This window comes from Manis javanica, chromosome 7, assembly GCF_040802235.1.
Source record: "Manis javanica isolate MJ-LG chromosome 7, MJ_LKY, whole genome shotgun sequence".
Classification (NCBI taxonomy): Eukaryota; Metazoa; Chordata; class Mammalia; order Pholidota; family Manidae; genus Manis; species Manis javanica.
The window spans coordinates 126,985,300-127,012,183 of NC_133162.1; the positions used below are offsets into that span (position 1 = coordinate 126,985,300).

Genomic DNA, 26,884 nt, shown 5'->3' on the forward strand with positions numbered 1-26,884 from the left:
TGGGAGGGCTTTTTTACAGCAGGAGGAGCAACTATTCCTTAGAAAGTGATGAAATTATGATCTCTTGTGCTTCACCAAAGCAATGCCCAGTAACATGGAAAATGCAGTTGTCCGCCTGCTCTCAGTCCAGGACTTGGTGTATCATCTGACATTAGTTGCGTGCTGTAAATTAATTTTGAAATGGCTTAGGGCCTAAACTTTCAGCAGAGATTATAGGAAGATAGGATTAAATGTTAACCAGCAGAACGATTTACTTTTATCACTGGAGCAAGAACACTGAATAAAGTATGGACTTTAGATAATAATGTATCAATATTATTTTCCAAAATCCGTTCTGATGAGAGTTGTTAGTCCTTGCCCTGATATTGAAATGTTCCTATAGTTTAGTTAATACAGATTTCAAATCTCTCCTACTAGAAAGTCAAGGTGTACACTAACCTATTACCACTTTAAGAAGCCCCACAGTGAAGGAAATTGCTTACGTTTGTTTAACAATTCAACAAAAAAGTATTTGCTTAGGGAAAGGCTTTTATCTCCATGTACTCATTAGCACCGCTAGATCCACGTTCACCTAATATAGTTTCAGAAGTGCTAGGAGAGAGGATATATCTACTGAAAATTTTATGAAATTTTACATAGCCTGCTGTCATGAAGACCCAGAAGCAAATTTAAAAAAAAAAATGGTATAGCAGATTTCCTAAGAAAATCCAGGTGTGAAAACATTTGTTTCCTGCTGCAGTTTGAATGCATCGTCCAACTCAAAGACCTTTTAACGTGGATTTTCCTGGAGAAAAATCACTTTCTAAGGGCAGTCCGGAGGGCAGTTCTGTTTAGATGAGAGTTCAGATCAAGTACTTGGAGTAGTGGTGACTCATACATCTCTAAAGTCAAACCCAGGCCTTGACCGTGGTTACTGAAAAAGCTCGGGTATTCCAGATTTAGTACTGAATGGCCTTGCCTGGCTTCTCTTGTGGAAGGACGCCGTCCTGCTGTGCGCTGCTCTCCTATGACAACCCCCTGGGGAGAGGGGCCCCTGCTGCTTGCCCTGTGCTTGTTCTCTTTGGCACAGCAGCCCAACCACAAGCTGCCATCTGTCTACCAGCCCGTCCTGCTTACGAAAGGTCGAGAGGTGTTCCCTTAAGACAATGGCATTTTCTTCTTTGGGTAGGAAGCATCTCCGCAGGTGAGAACGGGTGCAAAAATTTTGTTCCAAACTTGTTTTCTTTTCTGCTTTCCCACGCCTTCAGGATACAGAGCTTCAGGCAAGGTGGGGCAATCGGCTTGCACCTGGGTCTCCTCTCGTGCTTGATGCCACCCTTCTCACAATGGTTAGTTTTATGTCATTCTTGAACAATGAAAGTGTTATTCTTCCAGGGGGATGGGAACCTAAATGAATGTATAAGAAATGGGTAATTTGTCTACCTTGTGGGATGTCAAAACAGCAAAGAAAGAGTCACTGTAACTCACTCCACTTGATTTTTCAAGAAAAGGGTAAAATAGGATATAGGAGTTTTTAAAAACTGTATCCAGTAGCAGATTTTTAAAAAGCATGAAGACAAATTTCAAAGTGATATTTGCAAGTATTTTTTTTCCTTGCTTCTCAGATAAGCAAGCTAGGTTTGAACTGCATACAACTAGTAGGATGGTTGTCAGAAATCACAGTTTGAAAATCTAAAAACCAAGAAATACTGAGGGATGAGAGCTGGTTTAGTGACCTCATTTGGCTTTATGTAGCTGTGGAGTGAGACAAACTGCAGTCCCGATGACCTTTCAGATAAACTTACTCTAAAATACAGCATTATCTTACTTGAAAAAAGATTATTGAGCTTGCTTCATGAAACACAGCAAATATGAATTTCTTGGCCCCGATAGTAGCCCTAGTAATAGCAAACAATGGCTCTTACACTGTACTGTGTTGTTCTAAGTCTCTATCGCACCGAGGTGAGGTACTGATATTTTCTCCACTTTAAATATACTGTTTAGCTTAACATTTTAGAAGTTTTAGATCCGTACAGGGAGTTCCCATATGTCCCACACTCAGTCTTCCCTATTATTTCCTGTGAGTAACATATTAACATGGTATATTTGTCACAATTAATAAACTAATGTTGATACATTATTATTATCTATAGTCCATACTTTGTTCAGATTTCCTTAGGTTTTAGTTAATGTCTTTTTTCTGCCCAAGAATCCCGAACGGGAAAGCACTGTTTATCTGCTGTCACATCTTCTTAGGCTGCTCTTGAATTCTTCTCACTTTACAAGAGAAAAAAAATGTGGCTTAGGAGAGGGTCAATCGCCTGCCCACCGTCTCATAGTTACTAAGTGGAAAAGTTGGCCTCAAATCCAGGCAATACGATTCCAGGCATATGGTTAACTTTTGTGTAAATTTATTGCCACCATAAAAGTATTACTTCAACTGGGATTATTTCATATCCTTGTCAGTCCAGGCAGCAGAGCGGTAAGCATGCCTGACCCAGGTCCTCCTCTCCAGGCAGTGACTCGTCACATGCACAGTTTTCAGTAATAGAACAATAGTTCCCTGGTTCTCAGAGCCTTAAATTGATCCAGGAAGAAACCAGGTGGCGGAGACAACAGAAATGTATTCCCTCACAGCTCAGGAGCCACAAGTCTGAAATCAAGGGATTGGTAGAGTCGCTGCCTTCCGGAGGCTCTGAGGGAGAATCCGCTCTGCGCCTCTCCCAGCGGTGGGGGCTGCCAGCCATCCGTGGCAATCCGTGGCAATCCTTGACCTGTAGGCCCATCACTCCAGTGCCTTCTCTTCACAGGGCCTTCTCTGTGCATTCATTCTCTTCTCTGTATCTTCTCCTCTTCCAACGGGGACACTTGTAATTGGATTTAGGTCCTTTCCAAATCATCTGGATGATCTCAGCTCACGATCCTTAACGTCATTTCATCTGCAAAAATCCTCTTCCAGATAAGATTCTGCCAGTCACATTCCCAGTGGTCTATCTTTCAGTGTGACCCACAACCTTTAGCTCATTGCAGGGGCTAGGAATGCCCTCAGAGGTGTTGTGAGGATTACGTGACATAAAATTACATGAGGTACCTGATACATGAGGCATGTTTTAAAAATAGAGCTCTTTTGTACAACACAAGGTCCCTAACACAAGAGAGCTAACCTGGGTAAATGCCTGGTTTGAAATGAACTCATTCATCTGTGTCTAGTTTATTTGACAATTATTAACTTTAACAATTGCTTTATATTATGGTCTTAGTTTCTCAAATAGTCCAGCCGGGAAGGCTACAAGGCTGTGTGAATCAGCCTCTCTTCTTCCTTTCGCCGGGGATACGGGCAGGGAGCCCCCTAAGCCAACCCTTTCGGCTAATGATACTCATCAGAAACACAAAAAGACTTGACGCTTGCAAATAATCTCCTCATCAAGAGAATTATGAGCCAGGATCTTGATGGAATGAATTTCCTGTCCGTTGCCCATGCTGATAGACATACTATCAAAAAAAAGCAGCTGGGCAGCTTCAGCTGTTCCTCTGCCCTTTGGTTACCCTCTGTGGTCGGTGCAGGCAGCAGCTCCATTTTCTGATCAGGGTCTTCATCTCAGGGACAGAGTTGCAATTTGCCGCTGAGCTTTCGACCCCCATCCTGCTCCACCCCCTGCATTGTATTGCTGCGCCTCCCCCCACCTCCTGCTGCCTACACTGTCTCCTGAGGTCACTTCCTGGCAGCCACCGGCCTCTGAGCTGGCTTCAGCGAATTCCTTCTGCATTTGTCAGACAGTCATAAATGTTAGGGCAGAAAGAGCCTTTGCAGAGCTGAGTCCAGCCCCACTCCGTTGTCCCTGCAATCCTTTGTTCCTACAGCCAATCAGAAGACATGAAGTAAGTGTCCACTCTGAGTAAGGCATGATGCCAGGTGCCAGTTACGGGGCTGAGCAACCTCCGTGGGTGGCTTACCAGAGTGACAGTGGGTCACCTCCCCATTGCCTGGATAGGTGTCCCCATGATCTCTGATAAGCACTAAGAGCTTACCTTTTACTTTAGGAACAATCTTTAATATACATGTTCTTAATCTGACGTCTATTGACTATCAGAACTTGGTGGAGGAGGTCTGTGACTTTGGAAGGGGCAAAATTTGCATTTCATTTGCACTGATTCCAGACTGAAATTAAACATTTCCTTCTATTATGAAGGTAGACAACAAACTGCTGTCATATTCCTCTCGCCAAAAGAAATCACACACGTTTTTCTTACCACTTTATAGTTATAGCAGATACCTCAAAATGTTGTCAACACTTATCACTGTGGCAAAATCATAGTAGTCATTAGACCTGCCACTGAGCCTTGTTATTTAAAGTGTTAATAAAGAGGTACATGTGTTACTATAACATAAATTTGATTTTCAGTATTTTGATAGCTGTGTTTCAATCTAATTGGCTCTTTTTCTAATCATTCTGTGTTTTATTTTAGGAATTTTAAAATATTTTTCTGAAAAAGGATCCATAGGTTTCAAAGGGGTCTGTGCCATACAAAAAAATTGCAGAACCCCTAAATAAGAAAAGACACTACTTATGCAGACCAAAGACCCTTTTTCTAGACCTGCCAAAACCCACTGAAATCTTCATCCTTTTATCCCTGAAATGAGATTGAGACATCAGACATACAGACGTAGGCCACGTCATTATTCCTGGATAACCCAATTAAACGTAGAAGTTGGCCCAGTGGAAGGTAAAACAAACATGATCTGGGGGTTCCAGAATAAGGTTCTGTACTGTATTTGGGAGTTATGTATTAAATTCTGATTACCATTGATGTTGGTTAAGCCAATACTTCTAGATCTTTCTGAACTCCCAAATGAAAAGAGACCCTGACTTTTGAAAAGAACCATAGAGGAGTTCTAACAATGATTCCAGGTTTGAAAACAAAAAGTTAAGGAAAGGTTTAAAGAATCTTGTGCTTATGATTAATGCATTGAATTATGTATATATCATAAATCCAAATTTTATTCAATCTGTACTGTTTTCACCCTTATGCCTACAAGGGTATAAATAAATACCTGTGGTGATTCATACTTGAATTTCCATTTAACAGCTGATGAATTAACATTTTTAACGTAAGCTATGCATATAGCTCTGTCTAGATGGGCCAAACTGCCATCTCAGGAGCAGTGCCATCTTTGTTACAGGCAACAAATTGAGTATTTTGTTAAACACATTGGCTTCATTTTATTTTTTCAAATAATTAAATAGAAAAAATGAAGGTGTGGATAATATTTATGCGAAGAAGAGATATCATAAACTTGAAAGCCATCAGGTCAAAAGGAGCACATGTTTAGCTTCATGCGGATGCTCACCGACCTGTGGACTTACTTATGAAAGAGAAGAGTGAAATAAAGAACACCCATTAGAAGTACACCACTGAAGGCCATGTAACAGGTAGGATGGGATTCCTTTTTCAGTTTCAGGGAACAGAATCTCCCCCCCCCCCCGGCTCAAGGAAGTGTTTCCATTAGCTTCTGTACCCTTAACTACCATACACCGTTTCAGAAAAACCAGACTGTGTTTGGACAAGAAACAAAAAAATTTACCTTTCAATTTTCATCTCCCTCCTCCACCAACAACAGTAATAATTCTTGTGCCTACCAATAATATGGTTTTCACCTCCGCCAACTTAGCCACCCCCATGCCAAGCTTCTCAGTTTAGAGCAGGTGATTCCGTGGTCTTTAGCCCACGTGCCCTGGGCTCTCCCTCATCTCTCAGTCCTTTTTCCTTCACTCACATGCTACCCAACTGGCTAAACCACAACTTTCATCAGTCAACCATCTGGCAATTCCCCATAACCTGCAGAACAAAATCCAAAAAGCTTAACCCAGCATTCAAAGCCTCCCATGACTTTGCCCCAACCCACTGTTACAACTTATAGTGCACAACTCTCCTGTGAAAACTATGGTTTCTGCACAGGTTTTCCCCCATGTATGAACAACCCATTTTTACCAGTTTCTGCTCAAACCCTTATCCTTGTTAGAAATGCCTGCTGCCACCTGCCACATCTGCTTAGGCCATACATATCCTGTGCATCTTTAATTGCTAAGTTCAAGTTCAATCTTTCCCAGTATATCAGCCACAATGCCTGTTTTACATGAATTTCTATTGTTGTGAATATATTATGCACTTAGGATTTATCATGAACAATGTCAAAGTTGAGGCTTTTATTTTTTAAGTAAACTGTATTTTAATTTCTTTTAAGTGAGAATTAGCACATTTTCAGCCCCACAGTAGGCATTCAATAAACCCTGGCTTTGTCATTTACTGACTATTTGGGCCCATAACATGACTTATCTCACCCTTAGTTTTCCTGTTGGTAAAATAAGAATAATTGCTACCTTGCAGGTTGTTAGAATTAGAGATAATGTATGTCAAAGGTCTTGTGTAACAGATAATAATAATGAGGCATCCCTATCCTGAAGCAGATTATCATCTACTTGGAGAAACATATAAATTAAAAGAGACAAATTGATATAGGGGAAGACTCATAACAAGGACTGAATGCTTTTTTCTCTTCCTAACTTAGTCTCTCAATAAATTAGTGACTTCTCTGCTCATTTTTTCCTGGGTCTAGATTTCCTCAAACCTAAATCCAGTAGAGGTGGTGTGTGTACAATAGAAAATCCCAAGGTGTTTTCCCCCATTAATGTGCAATGATTCTAGAAGCAGAAAACAAGAACATAGAGCTATAATTCTGTATTTTCAGGAGCATAAAGAGTAGAAGAAAGTTATTTGTGGACATTTTTGGTGAAGGTGAGATCTGTGATGACAAATCAAAAATTCTAGGGACCAAGACATTACTGAAATAAAGGGTTTATTGAGTCCTTACAGATGCTGGGCAGATAAGGACTGAGTTCTGGGACAGGAAGTTCCTGCTTCTCCAGCAGCAAGGCCAGTTCACAGCAGCAACTTGTCTGCCAGACTCAAAAAATAGGGCACATTTATGAGGGGCCTCAAGGAAAGAAAGTTCTTTAAATTCACACTGGCTACAGATAAGGAAGGTGGGCTAACTTGAAGTGGGGTAAGCCCTGGAATGGGTGGTTAGTCCCTAGTGAAGGCTTGTGGATGGCTGTTGGTGATGGTCAGACACTGGTTATGAGCAAGGGGGTGTGATGGTCCTGGGGACCTTCTAGCTTAATGTTGAAATGACCATTCTGGAATGTGGAGTTTCTGGTTGGCTAAGGCCCATGGCTATTGACTGATCACCTTCCCTTGTCTCCCTCATTCTCTGGCCCTTATGTCACTTAATTTAGGACATTTCAGAATTTTTCCTTATCAGAGACAACTCGTAAAGAAATTGAACTTGAGAAAGAGAGAGTCAGGGAGTGGACAAAAAGAACCACTAGCAAAGATGAGCACATGGGTAGAGGCTCGGTGTGGTTGTGCATAAAAGCATCAGACCCCTGGCTGCACCTGACCTTGAGGACAACGTGCAGTAGGACATGGGAGGGAGCGGCAGCTGATGGTCATTTAGTCCCAGCTGTGAATGGGCAGTTGGTTAAGTTAGTCTCTGAACTCCAGGCCCAGCCCTCCGCACCCTGTTTTGTGATGCTGAAGCTGGGACTCTGCAGACCGCATTTGCCAGCTGCGTCATGTCAAGCTCTGCCAACAGGGGTGAGAGGGTGGCTGTAGGGCTGAGGGATCGGGCCGGGGGGCAGGAGACCTGCTGCTTCTTGCCTGCTTCCTGTTCCGGTGTCTTCCGGGCAATGCCTCCTCACCCTGGCGGCAGAGTTCATTCCAGCAGCAAGAGTCAAATCCAGTTTGCTGTTTTTCCAACACTCACAGAGCCAGCCTCCTCACGCCCGCTCAGAAAGCCCCGCGCCAGCCCAGCGGTGCCCTCCTCAGAGGTCTGCGTCCCAGGCCTGCAGGAACCCGTCTGGAGTTCCTGAGAGTTAATAATTCCAGATCCTTCATTTTTTCCTCCCAGGCCTAAGGGTGGTAGCTGTTCCTGCAGCTGCAGCCTCAGTGATACCTTAGGTGGATCTTTTCACCCTTTCAGTTGCCTAGTTCACAACTTTGTACCCAGTCAACAATCCTCTACATTTAATTATTTCTGTTGAGATAACTGATGTCATATCTGCCTCCTGCTGGGACCATTACTGGTACAGTGAGGTAGATATTCTTTTCTTTTCATAAACCAGGTGACTGATGCTTAGTGTCAAGACAGCTTAAGCCACTTGCCCAGTGTCATGCTGACACTGAGTGCATTCAAGTCACGATTCCTCCCCCTTTAACTCCAGACAGGCTCACCGCTGCTCCCGTCTCGACTTCATTCTGAGTCATGATCTGGCTCACACTGACGGTGCTCTCCGTCAGCGTCTTCTCCTTTGTCTCCGTGTATGCCACCTCTTGGCAGACTCCCCATGCCCTGGGTGCAGGGTGGAAAGCCCTGCGCATGGGCAGTGCAGCCCTGGCTGAGAACTCTTTACTCAGCTTCTCCTGACAGCGGCAGGGATGGGGCAGCAGGGCGGCCTGGGGAGAGCAGGGTTGGTGGGAGGCAGCGGGCAGTGGCATCTGCTCAGAGCTCCCTAGTGTTTGGGGTTTTTGAAGGAAGTAGAGGCGGTAAACCTTGGCCCTCCACGAATAAAGCCTGCCCAGCGTCATGTGGTTTTACGTAGCACCACAGCTGGAATGCCCTTCTTTACACAAAACAAACACAACAGTGCCAATAGTCCATCCTCAGGGTTCTCTGCAGGTCCGAAGTGGCGGCCTGCACTTGGGTGAGACTAGGCCTGGTGGGACGGGAGAGGAGGGCGCCTTCAGCCTGGCTGCTTCTCCCCTGCCTTCTGGGCACCATGACTTAAGCCCTCTGAGCTGGTACAGAGCGTGGAGGACAGGGAAGCTGCCAGCCTTGGTCAGCACCAGGCCTACCCTGGCCTGTCCTCTGCCTCATGCCCACCCCTCCCACTCCAGCTGGCTCTGGGCGAGGGGGGTTGGGGTGGTGTGGGAACCAGGCAGGATCCTCGTGTCCCTCACAATGTCCTTGCTCTGATTTCATAGAAAGAGAAGCTGTGAGGGTCAACCGCAAATGACTAAGAACTGGGGAAGGGCCAGATGGCTCAGGGTGCTCCTGACATTGACAGACGTTACTGATTGAACAAGCCAAAGTTTCCTGATTGCCTGCACGGTGCCAATTGCTAGAATGAAGCCACTCACTTAATTCGGATAACTTGCATAGCAGGACATTTGGGTAAACACAGTTCACATTGTTGACATTGTGGGTTTGTCTGTTTATGATGACATATTTTTAGGAGATGGAGATAGTGTCTGGAAGAGGGAGTGTCTTCTCATTTGCATAAAGGCATCACAGGGGCACTGCTAGTCTACGTGGACCCCCTTTCCTTAGGCACATGCTCCCATTATTAACTGCTGTTTGCATCTCTTGGTGTCTATACATACTAGACGCCAAAGAGCTTTTCCTGTTGCCTTCTGGAGAAGGAAATTGTGAGTGAGGAACGTGGACCGGTGGGCACACGGGCCGACAGACCCTCACTGGAGACTGTGGCAGCCCTCCGCTCCTTGTAGGCACAGCCACAAACCTTGCAGACTTGGGAGACAACCACCTAGCGACAGCTGGGAGACATCTGGGGCAAGCGGGGATCCTCCTCTTTTTCATGCACCAAATATTCAGGGAGTGTTGGGCAAAGTGTAGTTGGCTGTTTTAGCCAGTGTGGTCAGGGTGGTCCTCTCTAAGGAGGTGACATCGTATTTCAAATGGTTCTAAAGGAGGATCCTGATGTGGGGTGAGGGGACACTTCAGGGGGAGGGAACAAGTTCAAGTTCAAAGGCCTGGAGGCAGAGCAGGTCAGGGGGCTGTGTGTGCCAGGGCCCGCCCACCACCCCTGGCTGGAGCTGTGAGCACAGAGAGCCAGATGGGCTGAGAGAGCCAGCAGCGAAGGGAGGCCTGCGCTCCCAGAGAGCATCTGGGCCTTCCTCTCACTGAGATGGGAGCCGGACACGGCTGCAAGCAAAGGGTCTAATGTATGCAAAAAAGGCTCTTAAACAGCAGCCCCCGGAACTACTGTTACCCCTGTTCTAAAAGTAGGGGAGCTTCACTCAGAGAGTTCAAGTAACCTACCTAGGGTTAGCCAGTGGGGACCCGGAGCTGGGGTTGGAAGCAAGCAGAGGGAGCCATGCTTTTTCTCACTACCGATTCTTCACTGCCGAGCAGACACGTCCTGCTGCAAGAACCTCCTTCCCGTCCAGCAGTATCTGCAACAGTCCTCCGCACACCTGCCCAGACCTTCTGACCTCCCAGGGATTTACTTCACTCGGGATCACCCTTCCCGCTGGCCCTTGGCCACCTACTGCGTGTTCTGTAAGGGACGCAAATGCCTTTGGGTTAAGGATCTCATCTCAAAGTATTGGGAGACCCTCCAGGGATCCAGAGATCTAGTCCCATTAAAGTCTTCACAGTTATTTAATTAAAAACAACTCCAAATGCTGAGGCTTGGGAAATTGCCTGCCTGGTAATACAAAGCTATAAATCCCACTTCCTGCTGCTTGCAGGCTGACTGTAAATACCCTGAAAATTCGGCTTTGCTGGAAATGTTTTGACCATTTTGCTTCTGGCTCAATGGGCAGTAATAAATAAAAATGAAAAGCGGGAGAAAAACTGGATTAAATCTATGTAAAGCTCAACATGGCTCAGCTCCGAGCGTGTGGTCAAGGGCTTCTGGCTGGTTCCTGTCGGGTCTGACTCGGCCCTTTCACTCCCGACTCCGGGCCCTCGGGGGCTGGACAGCCCTCTCCGGTCCCCCTGATGACGCACCCTCCGCTCTGATGGTGGGCGGGATAAATGAGTCACCACAATTTCAGAAGCGACAGTTGACAGAAAGAACCTCAGTTTTGCTACTTCACTAGGGCTGTTAGATATTCCCAGCCAAAAGCAAGACTAAACCCAACAAGGGCTGCCCGGAAAGGTCCTCATGGGACCAGGTGCTGGGTCTCCGAGATGGAGGGTATTCTAGGAAACCTGCATGCACAGCTGCCATATGCCATGTGAAGGGTTAGGGTTAGCCTCAAGTCAGGGTCTTGGGGTAGCCTGAATCCTCTAACAGGGGGAGCTACCGTTGAAAGACTGATACCTTTCCTAAAGGGTACGTTGCCTTCCTGGTAACAGCCATAGTGGTGCACCCGTAATGATCACAGTACACCAAAGGGCCCCAAGAGGCTGCCATATCAACACTTGCACAGACAGACATTTCCAATTAACAGGACAAAACCAAATGTGCAACTCTGTTCTAGAGTGAGGGTGGCTAGTCTACCACAGGGGTAAAATTTTTCCATTAACTTCTTATTTTACCTTGAATTCTGTTGTATTTAGGTAGAATTGTTTCATTTTTCCCAGGAGCGTTAATGGGAAAAGCCCTGATTCTCTCAAGGTCATTTGAAACGTGCCTCCTTCTTACCACACTCCCGGGCTTTTCCTCCGGAGATGAGCTCCCGGGTCAGAAAGTACCCTCATTTCTTGTTTGAATTCAATGATGCAACAGATGCTAAGTACCCACTGTGTGCAAGATCCCAGAGAGCCTTTTGAGGATATAAGAAATGCGTAAGTTACAGTCTGTGTTCCCCAACAAAACTAAGTATCTTTGCTGGTGATATGGAAGACAAGTATATATGTTTATATTTAACTCCTAAATAGATAACTTCATGAACCCAATCTGAATGGAACCCTTTTGCTGTGGATCTTCTGGCAATCCAGGGCCCCTTCCTGCTGGAGTTAGTGTCATTACAGGGAAGGAAAGTCTGTCTCATGTTTTGTAACCTTACACAGACTGTGGCCATAGGGCAGAAGCAATTACAATTAGCTCCTGTTAGTGAATTATGACTATTTACGTTCAGAAGCGAGATGCCAGCAGCCCCCGGAAGGCTGGGTGCCATACCAGGGCCCTTGTTCTGACCGATGTCGCCTTTGGCTCCCCCTTGGCGTGGGTACTTAATTGCCTCCCAACTGAGTAGGTCTGAGGCTGTTTACTGAGCCTCCTTGGCACTTGTAAACCAAATGTCCCCAGGCCTCACCAGCCTGTGGAGGCCAATTAGATCACAGTTTCACTCACATTTTGTGAGCTGATTGCTCCCCCTGTGTAACACTAGCCCTCCGTGCCTCCCCCTTCTCAAAGGCTCTCTGCTTATTTGGGGTGAGTCCGCAGGAGGTGTCAAGGCTGCTCAGAAACAGTTTGCCGGTCTCGGAAGTTCACGGCTGGTTGATCGTTTGAAACTGCTGCTGGGCGCCGGGCCCCAGTCTCTGCCTCGGCTCCGGCGGCCCAGGGGCTGAGCAGAAGGCCGGCCTCTGTGAGCTGCAGGTGCCGAGGCCCTGCAGAGCTGTCTGGCCGCCTGGGGATACGCCGTGACCTGGGACTTGGGCGCTGCTCAGGTGGAGCCCTGCCATGTCCCCCAGAAAACACTTATGGTGCTGCCCTCATGCGGGGCCTGTCTTCCAGTGCCACAGGGCTGCCCCGTGGCCCCTCGGCCATCTGCACAGAGCCAGGATGCCCCGCGTCCCCTGCTGCCCCTCCACATGCTGTGACCACAGCACACTCCCTGCAGAGGTGGGAACCCTAGCCTCCCCATGCCCACCCAGTGACGTTTTCTGTATTCTGAGTCCCAGAACTGCTCTGCTTGTGCCCAGGGACTCCAAATTCTCCTGGCACACACTCCTCAGCTTCTGGCTCCAGCCTCGTTCAACCCCGCCTCGTCCAAACCTGTCCATCATCCCACCGGGCACCCGCTCCATTTCCCCCCTAGTGTCCATCCCCCATTCATTTAAGTCTCCCTTCCTCCTTCTGCAGAAAAAATGATGCAGATCAACCATGTGAAAAAATGCTTGGGAACGATGGGTGGGCCCTGGCCTCATGTGCCTGATTTCTGCTTGTGCCTGGCTGGTCTCACTACAAGAAAAGCATTAAGCCTCCACCACGCATATTCCTTTTTCCTGGCATTAGACAGAAGGCGGCTTATAGCTGCTCAGCAGCAAAGTCTTTTGGTGCCTTTTCCTTAATTTCCTCCCAGTTTCCCACAAGGATCATAAGAGAAAATGTGGTGACAGTTATACTTGAATTGAAACTGGCCATGTCCCTGTAATAAAAGGTTAGAAGCCTGCATATTGTGGATGCTCAACAGATGTCATTTCTGAATGTCTTATACTATGACATTCCTTATTTGCCTGGCCAACCATTCAAAAAATATTCATGAAGTACCTACTATTTGGCAGGAACTGGTCTGGACTTTGGAGATATTTGGGTTAGTAAGAGAGAGATACCCTAATGGGGAAAGATGAATGCTAAATGAATGAATTAAAAATAAGAAATAAGCAAATGGCAGAATGCAGTAAGTTTTCTGCAGAGAATTGATTGGTGGTGATGTAGAGGGTGACAAGGCGGCACCTTTGGAGTGGGACACCAAGGAAGGCCTCCGTGAGGAGGTGACAGCGAGTTGAAGCAGGAATGAAGGAGTTATCCATGTGAAGACAGGCGGGAAAAGGATTCCAGGCAGAGGAAGAGCAAAGGCAGGGGGCAGGGTGAGCTCCCTGTGGCCTGCTGACGGGAGGAGCGCAGAGCGTCCAGGAAGGGGGGGCGGCGGGCAGAGCTCGCTGGGCCGGCGCCAGAGCACCCACACAGCGGAGGGCTTGCAAGGCAGGAGAGGTACTGGTTCCTCACTTTAAGCATAATGGGAAGCATTTAGAGTCGAAACAGGGGAGCCACATATTCTGATTTACGTTCTCAAAAGATAACATAGGCTGCTGTGGAAGGAACAGATTTTAGTGGGGCAAGAGAGGCCGCTGGGCCCCCAGGCAGGAGTCTGATATAGGAGGACAGGCAGACACATGTGAGTGTGCCAGATCCAGGGAGCATGGCCAGATCGGGGGGCTTTGGAAGCAGAACTGACGGGACTGGGTAACTGATTGGCTGTGGAAAGTTGGGAAATAATGGGGCTCCAGAAGGACTCCTTGACTGGGAAGGGAGGAAAGCAAGCCCCTCACCAGCTCACAGTGTGGGTGACCTCGATGCGGGAGGTCATCAAAGTATCCTGGCTGATTCTGCAAGAGGAGGGAGGAGCGCCTTTCTGTCTCTCCTCTCTCTGTCTCTCTCGCATGTACAGCTACTGGAGAGACATGCAGAAAGCCTGCTCGAGGAATCAACTGGTTTCAAGTATTTTTTAAAAGCAGCATTTGAAACTAAACCATAGTCAATTCCACAGGCTCGAAAGTCAAATAACTTTACAATAGCCCAAGGCAGGTAGAGTGCATTACAGTGGCCAGTGGTTATATTTACCCGCTAAAATGTCCATGGCAGTGGGAGGGAGGGGTCAGGACCTGGGCTGGGCTTGGAGATTTGTGATAACGGCCTTCACACGGGAATTTAATTTGTTTTACTTAAAGGTAAACCTGAATGCCTGTTCTCATGATGACTGCCAGTCCAATCTAGTCTCCAGGCACCCAAAAACCCGCCCCCCAGGGGAACATGTTGCTTGCCGGTATTCACTGCATCCGGGTGTTTGCTGACTTCACAAACACATCCTGATCAAAATATGAAAAGCCCTGCAAAAGGGAAGATGTGTGATTTAGGGACCTTTGGGAGCTCAAGGAATTTTCCGATCCCTGAATTTCATCAGTGTACTTATCTTTTTGTTAAAGACAGTAACTGCTCCTTACTGGTTCTTATTGACAAATAAAAATGATGTCCCTCAAGCCTATGATACAGTAACCTCTCCCAGAACTGGGAGTATCAAGGACTAGCTAGTCATGGGAGGTTTTGTTTTGTTTTTTCAAGGTCTGAGACTTTCCCCTAATTCTGTCTTAGTCACACACAGTTACTCATTACCTGGAAGTGCAGTAAGATTTTATCCATGGCCACTGTACATTTTAAGTGGCTTGTTATGCCAGGAAAAGTGCAGATGACTGAGTCATAGTTTTCAATTTCGCCTGGAGAAAAGTGTTTTTATATCTTTCGCCTGGAGAAAAGTGGTTTTATTGCTTTCCCTGTTACTCTGATCACATGTTTCACAAGAGAATTCAGTCTTTTGCTTGAGAACATTAATAATACATAATATAAGTGGGGGGTAGCATTATCAAAGTACTCTTAAACGTATGTAAAAATAGAAATACAGCAAGATTTAGTGACTCATATTCAAGGTTGTTGGAGATGTGGCAGAGAGAAAAGGAGAATGAGATATTTAAGAACTTGAAATTATGGCACAGTTTTGTTACCTCTTGAAGAACCACTCTATATGGTCAAATCTAAAATTTATTTAATACACAGCTGTTACAAAACCATCCCCATTATACAAAAGAAGCACATATAAGCAGTTAGTAAGTAAAATATTTTAAGTACTGCTCAAGTGTAGAACATTGCAGATTCAAGGGCCCTACATTCCAGGAAACTTTATCTAACTGGATAAAAACACACACACGAACTAGTTCAATGATAAAACAAGGTGGAGCATTGAGATGGGCTAACATGAGAGGTACAGACAATATGTGCCTGAAAGTCAAGAGGTGGAAACTATGCAGCCTGAGATTGTCAGGTCCTGACCTCAGTGAAATGATCCTTGGAGGTCAAACATGATTTAGATGGGAGAGACTAAGGGAGGGGAAGGCACTCCAGGAAGTGGGACAGCACATACAGAGGCACTGCCCTGGGAGGTCTAGGGTGCACGCAGGAGAGGGGCCTACTGGATGAGAAGGCTTGGCAGGGAACCACTGAAAAAAATGTCACTGCAATAGGAACAATATCCTGTTAGAAGCTGTAATGCTGCAGCTCACACCGAGTCTACATGCAACTGTGGAGAAATTTGGTCACAAGTAATCTTATCTCTACTTGCATGAGTCAGGCTGGAGCTAGAAAAGTTGATGATAAATGATCTCATTAAAGAAGTGCTAACTCACTTTCAGGAGACAGGAAGAATTGGGATAAATAATACTTATTGAAGTTACTTGAGCAAAGAGGGGGCAGAATCACCAGATGGAAATGAATTTCCCTACCAAGCCTGTGCATTCATTCCCTGCATTGAAGAGGTTCTCAACCTCAGAAGGTTTAGCTCTTCATTTTTGGAATTAAAAAATAATCTCAAGAGTCAGGAGATTGTTTGGCTCCGAGGGTTCAATGGACTTAAAACTAGAATAACAACTCTGGAGATGGTCCAGTTCTAAATTTACCCGGCCATGAATTTGCCATTCATGTGATTGGATATAATTATCAAGCCCCAGTTTCTTCATCTTTAAAACTGTCACCAAAATTGTCTCAGTAAGTGAAAAGTAAGACTCATTCTTTCTCTCATTTGCTCTCTAACTACAGTAATGTCATGGGTATCATCCAACCTATTTTCAAAACCATGGTTGGCTCTGCTATTTGTCACCTGTGTGACTTTGCACAGACATTTAATTCATACAAGCCTCCATTTTCTCCTTCTAAAATCTGCATAATAATACCACTTGGTAGAGGTATTATAAAGATTAAGACATGTGCAAAGTGCCTAACACAGAGGCTGGCATTCAATAAAATACAGCTATTTTTCTTTTTGTTATTTATAGTTTGCAAAGCATTCTCAAGAAATTTCTAATACCTTTTAAAGTAAATATAATCATTACCAGCTTTGGAGATGAGAAAACAATAGCTTAAGACTACAAAATCCAGGGACATAGTTGGGGCACCAGGTGAAATATTGCTTTGATGGTCTTTATCCTCTGCCTAGCTATCTTTTTGTGAGACTCACAAACTAAAATAAAACAAATTGTATTTGCATTTTATATAGTGCATCACGAGCCCTAATAATGTGCTTCCCTGTGGAATCCCATTAGGTAGGTAGCAAGAACTCTAGGTGACATTGTTAAGTTAGCTTTCTAACCCTGTGCTGTCCCCTGTGGTGGCCACCACCACCTGTGGCTTGAGCTCTTGAAAAGTGGCTGGACTGAATGTTGAAGTTCTTCAAGTATAAAATGCATGCTGGATTTCAGAGACTTAGTGTGGAATGTGAAGTGTCTCATTAATAATTTTTAAATTGATTACATGATACAATGAAAAATTGTGGGGGTATGTTTAGTTAAGTAGTTCACCTTTTTTTTTCAGTTCTTTCTAGTGTGGCTACTAGAAATGTTTGCGCCGCATGTGTGGCTCGCATTTGTGCTTTGCACGATATTTCTGTTGTACAGAGCTGCTCTATCTCACCTTGCCCTTCCACAGGTGTTTCCTGGCCTCTCAGCCCTCCGCCCTCCTCACCAGGATTCTGAGATCCTTCTGTCTGGAGAGCAATGACCTGCTCATGTCACAGTGTCAGTGATCTCTCTCTCTGCAGAAAATCTACTTGAAAAAGTACCGAAAGTGAAGGTCAATACATCTGGGATGGAAAGAGATATTAGGGCAAGGATAATAACTTCAAATACCTCCAGGCATCAGGAGGCTACCATAAAGTAGACCAGGTGTAGGAAGCAATTGGGAGTGGTGGGGATTGTGGTGAATTGAAGAGCTATGCCTGATCCAGAGAACAGCCACCATCCAGCTCTAACTAATTATTGCTATATTGGAAATTGGGCCCAATGTTGCCAGAACTTTTGATTTTCCAAGAACCATCTAGATTCTTACATGATGTCTCCCAATTTTCAAAACTTGCAACAACATAAAAACTTTTAACAAACATTATAAAGGCCCTGTAATATTTGGGGCTCTGTTTGGTCCACTTGGACCTCTTTATTTACCTATATATGAGGCCCACCTAGTGAGATGGGTGCCAAACTAGACAGGCAGTGCTTATAACATTGGCTTTGTCTCTTAACATTTGTAGAGTTTGAAGAGCCCTCTCCCTGGGACACTGACGCCCAAAGAGGACGAGTGGCTTACACAGTCACATTGTCACTTGCTCATGACAAGAATATCGGGCACCTGATTCTCTGCCCACCAATCTGTTAAACCAACAGACAGTGTCTTCTGTCTGCCCCAAGGTCTGCCTCTGAGAAAGGATCCTGATGGGTGGAAACACTGCCAGGTGTGGGGGTCTCCGAGCAAAAGATGCAGTGCCCACACTGGTTCCGAGCTGGCTGAGGGGACAGTACAAATGGTTAATGTCCCTTGTGAGTCTCTCTCACACATCATAGCAATTATTCTACAAGGACACACTACTCATTTACCTGGGGAGCATGAAATCCCCAAACAACCCAGGTGAGAAAAATAATCACAATGCTGACTACTCCCGTTATTTATAACCAAGTCCATTCTAGGCACCTGAGTCAGGCTCCAGAGAGAGAAAGGTTCCTTATTCTGCAGTTGCTGCAGAAAGATTTCCATCTGGGTCACAGTCTGCAAGTATGCCTATACCCTCTTCCCAACTGTAAAGTGTGAACAGCCTGCCTCAGTCAGTAGGGAAAATGTGTGTCTGAAATTTAGCATACTCAGCACGGCTGTGCTCCTTCTGGCCTCTCCTTTGGCAAATACATTTTATAGCACTTAAGACGTCACTTGTCTGCTTATGTTATTGACAGTGGTTCCAAAACAGATAACAGGTTCTGAGTGATTTCAACCCTTCTTACTTAAAACCTGGGTCTTTCCTGGGTGCAGGAAGAGGACAGAGCTGTCCAAATTATTCAGGTCATGGTAACATGGCAGAAACAGCCAGAGTTAACTTTTTGATAATATATAATACCATGGCTTTTAGGGTTTTTAAGTCTTAAGAGCAATTTCATTTTTACCGTGCTATTTGTTTTTGTCAATGGTCTAAGGAGATTGGAAGAATGGGTTTACTGTCATTTTAAGGGGGAGGACATGGAACCCTAGGAGACTGACACCGTGACTTCCTTTGATAATGACAGGTACCTCCTGGTCCTTCTGTAAGTTTCTTTCTATTATATCTGAAGCAATGAGGATCTAAGACATCTTTAGCTCCTATTCCCCAAAAGAGTTGACCCCCATCAAAGCACAGTACATTTCTACATTGCCTTAGATATTCTGTGGGCAAAAGCAGATAGAAACCGTCATACCCATTCTGATCCTTTTCCCTGACCTAAATCATAAGGATTATTTTTATAACATTGAAAAACAAATCAAATGAGCAAAAACAAACAAAAACAAGAGTACTGAATTTGCCACAATTCCTGATATGCTGGTAAGGGTGCTGGCCTGGATGGACCCTAACTGGGAGGTCACCAGTTTGTGGTCCAGATTTCCAGCTTCCTTGAGGAATCGAAGGATCCTTCACAACATCGTCAAATGCTTGTCACCCAAGGTATACACAGACTTTCTGACTCATTTCCCATTTTGTTGGGTATCAGTGGTCCAATAGTATTCTTTCCTCCAGTCTCTCATCTTGAAGTTGTGATATGTTGATTGCATTATTCTTACATGCACTTTTGTAGCCCAGTCTGAGAAACTTGCCTGCATTTATCAGGTGTTCCAAGTTCCTTGAATTAAAAATGAGTCTTAAGGACACAAGCTGTCAGTTTGGAGGGGGCAGCCATCTGTAAGGACAGTGACACTGGGGAAGTGGGCTGCAGATGTAGGTTATGCAACTTAGAGTTGCTTCAAGAAATTGCAAAAGATGACAGGAATGCCATGTTTTACCAAATTCACTCATTACCACATCCCAGTGCCTGGCACAGTACCGGTCACTGGGAGTTTCTGCAGAAATGTTTGTCAAAAGAATCTCATATCCTCTTGTGGACTAAAGTACTCCTTGTTGAGCATATGCTTTTGTGTTTTTAACAAATCAAGGCATAAAGTAATTATTTTTAGATCACCACATGGTCCACAATAAATGTGCTTTGCCACTTTAAAAATTATGTGTAACATATCCTCTGTGCTAAATTATTTAACTGGTCCTAGACCCTGTGATAGCTGCTTGTGCAAGGAAAACTAACATCGCTCCTTCCACAAGGCCCTGTGAAGTCCCCAGCAAGCCAAAAGCACTATAGCAGCAGGCCATGGTGACATTAAAAAGGCCGAAGTCCCTGCTCTCAAAGAGCTTACATCATGAAGAGGAGGAGAGAGCCAATAAACAATAATTAAAAAGTAAAAATATATAATTTATTAGGCAGCAAATAGCGCTAAAGAGGAAAGAAAAATCAGGGAGGGCGCTAAGAATTGACAAGGAGGTGGGGCAGCTGCAGAAGCCCTGAGGGGTGGGACCGTGAGAATACCTGGGGCAGTGAAGGGTCCGCCCTGTGGATAACTGAAGGGGAGCCTTGAAGGCCGAAGCAACAGCAGGTGCCGAGGGTCTGAGGCCAGAGCATTTCTGATATAGTGAGGAAGATGGAGGAGGCCAGTGAGACTGGCAGAGCGAGGGGAAATGGTGGTCAAGGAGCCCCCAAGGACACAGCTACATGGGCACTGTGTGGAGGGGTGGGGGAAAGGGGTCCCTTCCAGTCGGCTGATATTGTTCTCCCGTCAAGTAGAAGTTACTCTTCGGCACTTCACATATTCATGCAAACCACCCATTCAGATATGGGTCCTGGCCCTGCCCCCTCCCTGATACCAAGGGTTCTGAGGGCCCCGGGGGGGCCTTGGGGAAAGTGAGAGGAGGAGGCAATGACTGGGGATCGGGACTCACACCCCCACTTCAGCCAGAGCATTCCTTGTTTCTCAGAATTAAGGGTATGCCTCTATGTAAGGCTTCTTTGGGCCCCTCAACTTGGAAAACCACTGACCTGAAATAAGACCTCACATCATGTTGCTCTGTCACTTCCTTGCTGCCAAATAGCCAACACTTCTTTGCCACACTCCCACTACACCTTGAATAAAATGCAGAGTTCTTACAGTGGCCCCAAAGGCGTGGCACTGTGCCCCGTGCCTCTCTGACTTCCCTGCCCCTCTGTCGCCCTTGCACAGCCCACCTGGCCACTCTCCCCGGCTCAGCCTTTGGCACCGACTATGCTCTCTGCTGGGAACATGGGCCTCTGCACATGACCTCGGCTGACCCCTCACTTCATTCAGGAATCTGGTCAGGTCCCTGCTCAGGTGTCATCTCCTGTCAGCCACCCCTGGCCACCTCATCTGAAAGAGCACCCATTTGCTCTCTATTTTCCAAGCCTGCTGTACTTTGCTGTATAGCACCAATTGCTCCCTGAGGTTGTATTATATGTTTATTTGTTTGCTGCTTCTCTCCATTACAGGATTATAAACTCTACAAGATGGGAGCTTTGTTTCGTCACTTGTTCATCCCTAAGCATCCCTAATTTAATAGTGCCTGGTGTATAGTGGGTGCTTACAATGTATTGGTTGATGAAATGAATGAATGAAGCTAGCAAACGTGGCCTTCAAGGCTCCCCACAGTCTTGTCTGGGCAATACTCTCCAGCCTGAACCCATGGCTGTCCCTGACCTGTCCCCAGGTACTCTGATCAAATCCCCTGTTCCCCTGTACCCAGCTCCAGGTAGTATTATTTCATTTATGCTCAGGGAACATCTTCTACCTGACTGCGCTTCCCATCATCTCCGCTGGACGTGTACATCAAGGCTCACCCCAAGGAGCACCTCCCTGAGGCCTTCCCCCAGCGCCTCCGTGCCTGAAGCATGTTCCCCTCCCTGGCCCCTGAAGCTCCTTCTCCCTTGGCCTTCCCAGGGAGCCCCTCTGTGCACATGCCGGCTCTCCTGGGCACGCAGGTGTTCTGTGCCTGGGACGGTGTGTGGGGTGGAGTATGTGCTCAGCCTCAGAGCTGGGAGCGAGCGCTGAGTGGCCCTCGCTCGGCCTCTGGTGCCCCTCACTGAGAGGTCTCACTGGCTGCTGAGCCGTGGTTTGTCTTTGGGTGCCACTGATACAGTGCAATGAGACTTTTGTCCTTCCCAACAAGTTCTGCCAAGTTCCTCCCAGCCTGGCTTTTCCTGACACCTGCGGCCTTTCTCCCCCACAGTCCCTCACAGGGTGGGTGTCACCAGGATACACTTGGGGACGCGCTGGGTGAGGGTCAGGTAAAAAAATGGTTTGGCTGTAGGTGGGCGAGCCTCTGTGCTGTGTGCCCTGAAGGAGGGAAGGTGAGGTCATGGCGTCGCTCAGGGAGGGAGCCCTGGGCCAGCAGGGCCGTCCCCTGCTCCGGGCAGCATTGGGCTTATACAGAGGCTGGCAAACCTCTGACCACCTTGTCTTTGAATCTTCTGGTCTGGTTTTCACACTAATTTCTCTTACATCTAGTCAACTGAGATTTACAAACATCAGGATGACATATGCCTTTAAAAGTGGAGTCAGAAAGTCCCACTTTTAAATCCGCAAAGAGCAAATGCTCTTCCTGCTCCTCCCACATGCCTTGCTTCTGGGACAAAGTGTTTGCGGTGCAATGACAAAGCCCAATGCCAGCCTCACCCTGAAGCTTCTGGGCAGATGAGAAATCCCCACGGCTCCTGGAAAGGAAATGAGGTCACCGTGAGTTCATCCCATCGCACCGGGAAAGGGAATTCTTGGGAACTGATATCTTGGGGGGGGTGGGGGGGGTCGGTGAGCTTTTTCAACCTCTAGGTTGCCTAAAGTGAGAAAAAGCATCTTGAGCATCTTTCCCTCCCACAGGACTTTGTCTTTTCTTTTCTTCCCTTTTTGTTCAGTGCTGTGAAGCCCGCACCACCTGGACTCCTGCGCGGTTGTGTCTGATTCCCTCTTGGCCCTGGCTTGGTGCCGGGCTGGGCTGCCCCTGCCTGAGGCCAAGGCAGCTGCAGGTGACTCATGTCTAAGTCTAGTTCCTGCAGAGTCTAGGCTGCAGTTGTTTCTTTAAAAAGCCTCCAGCACTGCCCTGGTCCTGCCCTGAACCAAACCTCCCTTGGCAATCGGGGTTGCCCTCTTCCTACCATTATTCCTGGCACTTAGTACAATGCCTGGCATGTGGCAGGCACTCATAAAGTATTGTTAAGTGAACTGAATAAATGAGTGAATGAATGAATGGTGCATCTTACATGGATTTATATATATTATGTATATCAGTCGGTGTTCACCAGAGAAACAGAGCCAGTGGGAGAGTCCACGTATATATATTAAGGAACTGACTCACATAATTATAGGGGCAGGCAATTTCAGGATCTATAGGTCAGGCCAGCAACCTGGGAACTCAGGTAGGAGATGATGCTAAGGTCTTGAGTCAGAACTTCTTCTCCAGGAAACTTCAGTTTTTATATTTAGGGCCTTCAACCATGGGATGAAGCCCACCCACATTATTGAAAGTAATCTCCTTCATTTAATGTCAACTGATTGTAGATAATAACCACATCTACAAAATACCTTCACAGAAACACCTAGATTAGTGTTTGATTAAATAGCCGAGTACCATAGCCTAGCTGGGTTGAAATCAACCATCATATTCTGTATCAAATTTTGTTCATAGAACAGCTGCCACCACCAACAGAAACCTGCCACCAAGCAAATATGACATAATTCAAGCCCAGTAAAACATGTGCCCCAGTTCCACCCAGGTGGAACCATCAGCACCGACATCCTTAACACATTCACTCCTTGAGGAGATGACTCTCAAGTGGGGAGGTGGTCTGGTAGACAGAAAATTACAAACAGGTATAATTAATACTCTAATCAAATGTGGACAAAAGGTGCTTATTACTACTTACAGTTGGTAACCTCTGAGTGGTCAGAATGACCTTGGTAATCAGAGAGAGGGTTTCATGTCTGCCAGGCTAATATTACAACCTTAGCTGCTCCACTGTTTCAAATACCTTAAATAAATGGACTGAAATGGCCACAGGGTCTCAATGCCAGCAAATGTCAAAACACCCAAGGTGACCTGGGTATTTGGGAAAGGGCCTGCCAGGTGGCCGTTCTTGTTCGGCTGCCCTGGGCTTTTCCTGAATGCAGGTTAGATACCCCCAGCCTGCTCTGCCTTAGATCCGAAGTCATCTGGATACCTCCTGGAAGAAACTGATGGTTGGGAGGGCAGGTAAGAGGTGCAGCCTGTCTGCTGCCTTCCCTCCAGTACATGAGGCCCTGGGCTAACTTCAGCAACACTTCTGTTTCTGGAAGGGCAGTGCTGAGTCCTGTTCCCGGCCCCCGTGGCCCCCAGATGTGAGCAGACCACAGGCATCTGTTTACTTCCACAGAGCTGGTGGCTTTTATAATGGGCATGATCTTCTACCTTCTTTCCAACAATATCTGTTGTCAAATCAAAGAGTGGGCTCGACATTACTTGCAAATGCATGGCCGACACCACAGTGCAGTTGTCAGATTAACCTCATCTCCTGTATGGCAACGCCAAGATCACACAATTAAGGAGCAATGTCCCAGGCTATGCGGTCCAATCCAATGCAAGACCCCCCAGCTGGGGAGGCCCTAGGTTCAATCTGGCCTGAGTCATAAGGGAGCAGAGGAGCAGCCGGGGATCTCCTGAGCACAGAAGCAGCAGGATACCCAGACACCATGTCACGACGTCAATATCTGGCTGGTCAGAAAAGTAGCCAAACAGGGCAACCTGAAGTGTAGGAAGGGTCTGGAAGGAAAGGCCTTAATCCTAATCCTGGTTCTCTCAGGAGGGTGGGATTGGCAGGGGGCACAGAGGAGCCTTTAGTTTTTACTCCTATTCTACATTGCTTGAATTAGATACAAAGGATATATACTACTTCTGTAATTAAAACAGTAAAAACAAAGTTTTTAAAGAAAACTGACTACTTACTCCTGTAACAACAAAAGTAGCAGTAAAGCCCAAGTACCCACTGACCATGACAGGAAAGACCCCCAGCCTCACCAAACAGACCCTTTGTGAGAGCAGACTGCTGGCGACTTGGATCTGACACTTCTTGATGTGGATTTTAAAAGCATTACCTATCCGGGGCAGGCGATTCAGAGCAGGAAGTCCCATGACCCCACCTAAAGGTCATGAGACTTGGCGGATGGCAGTGGCTCTCCAAGGGTTTATTTGCCAGCCCGGATGGAGCTTAGGACTGACACACAGTTTAACTATCCCAAAGGGCCGCTGGTGCAGGCGGCTGGAGTGAGCCGGCGTCTGCTTTTTGCCGCGTATAATTTTTGCAAATCATTAACCACCAGAACTCTTGATTCTCTCTAATTAATGAAGAGGAAGCCTGGAATCTTCCAAGTCCACGAATGTCACGCTGCCATTGTGTCAGGATCGATCTCCTTTGTTCTAAACCGAAGAGCACCCTCTCCTGCCTCTCCTAATTCTTCATAAATTGAATTTTTCTATTACCAGTTGTGACAGCTAAATAACCTGACTTCAGAAATTCACCCACAGCTCATGCCAGTATTGGAAGCCTGATAATAATATATTTTTTTAAAAAACTGTAATGGAACAGGCTTTCTGTCTCTGACCAAGAATTAATCATAGTGAAGAGACACCCACTGAAAGGAGGGTCGTTAATTAGCTCTAATGGATCTTGCTAGGAGGAGTCTGGATTATTGGAGAGTCTGCAAACAGAGGAGTCTTCCCTTTCTCTGTCCATCTCCTGTGATGCTGGGAGGGAACAGGATGGGGCTTCGCTGCTTCCGGGGTACAGAGTCATTACGGGGCCACAGAGGAGTTCATTCAGCTCAGTGGGAGATGCTGACGTGTCAGCCTGGAAGCCCACTGACTCTGAACGTCTTTGAGGAAACGGAGGGGAAGTGGTTGTTTTCAGGACAGTCGGCCCATCCCTGTGGCCTCGTCTGAGCATGTAATGAAACCAGAGCTAGAAGACAGAATGGGATCCTATTGAACCTTAGTAAGAAATGTTACTCCTCTGCTCTGGGGGTTCCATTAGCTCCACTGTGCTAAAGGAAAGCAAAGTTTATACATCAGCCTACAGGGTCCTACCTATCTGGTCACTGTTTCTGCTAGGACCTTATTTCCTCTACTTTCCTCCTTACCCACTCCATTCTGGCTTCTTTGATGTTCCACCAACACTGTAGGCATGCTCCTACCTCAGGACCTTTGCACTGGCTATTCTGTCTATAGCACCACCACCACTTTCCAGTTATCCACTTGGTTCCTGTCTTCTCTTCCTTTAGGACTTTGCTAAAATGTCAACTTCTTAATGAGGCTGACATTGACCACCCACGTGAATGGGACCCCTTACCCCCACACTCTCCATTCCTCTTACCCTGATAGATTTTTCTCCCTCTCACCATATAATCTCCTCAGTTTTTATGTTTATTGTTAAATATTTGCCTCCTCCACCTCCCACTAGACTATAAGCTCCACAAGAATAGGGATTCTTGCCTGTTTCTTTCACTGATGTATTCCCAACACCTAGAACTGTGCCAGGTCAATAAATATTTGCAGAGGGAGTGACTCAGATATCATGCTTTGGAGTGCTGGCTGGTGTGTGTGAAGACTGCGTGTGCCCATCCCCAGTGACTGCTCAAGCACCTCACAAGGCCAGGGTACGAGCTCTTCCTTTTTTTTCCTTAAGTGGCTGTTGTTTCCTTTGGTTGCCAAATGTTAATAATTAAAGCAAGCAGTGTGATCAGAGTTCAATGTTACTTGAGCTGTTTCTCTCTTTCCCAACAGCTTCTGATAGCAGAAGCTACAGGGACTAGCCAAGAATAATGTTTTTATGGTGGGGGTTGGCTTTAGTTCCCAGGAGTTTGTGTTCTTCCTCTTTAAGTCCACAGAGAGAGTCCTTCTTTAAACCTTTAGAGGTATTGTGCAGCAGAAATCATGATAGGGTGAGAGGTGTCCTTGGCATAATTCAGCAGTGATTCTCCTGGGCAGGTGGGGGAACATCACAGGCCCCCAAGGAAGAGGTGGATCTGTTGAGGATGCAGGGAGTGCCAGAGCTCAGCGCCATAGGCCGGGGTCACCGTGAAGTCCCCATCTCTGGATTGTTGCCATATCCCTTTGCGTCCTTCTCACACATAGTTCCCCAAAATGGTGCCATAATTGAGTCCTACACTAGACTCTTTCCCTCAAAGAATGCCTGAAGAGTCCTGCTGATGTCTGTGATTTGGCAAAGGGCCTG

The 26,884-nt window shown here is 46.3% G+C and overlaps 1 protein-coding gene and 2 long non-coding RNA genes across 4 annotated transcripts in view; 2 read left to right on the forward strand and 1 right to left on the reverse strand.

Moving 5' to 3' along the window:
- The window catches only part of ITGB6 (integrin subunit beta 6), a 114,784-nt gene that overhangs the window by 81,092 nt on the left and 6,808 nt on the right, over positions 1 to 26,884 (reverse strand). The gene's annotated exons all lie outside the window — the stretch shown is intronic.
- On the forward strand, positions 449 to 10,573 carry LOC140850498 (uncharacterized). Its single transcript, XR_012133411.1, has 3 exons — positions 449 to 1,121; positions 1,248 to 1,328; positions 10,193 to 10,573. It is a non-coding gene; the product is annotated as an uncharacterized lncRNA (long non-coding RNA).
- On the forward strand, positions 21,895 to 22,865 carry LOC118967946 (uncharacterized). The gene is made up of 2 exons (XR_005055287.2): positions 21,895 to 22,361; positions 22,538 to 22,865. It is a non-coding gene; the product is annotated as an uncharacterized lncRNA (long non-coding RNA).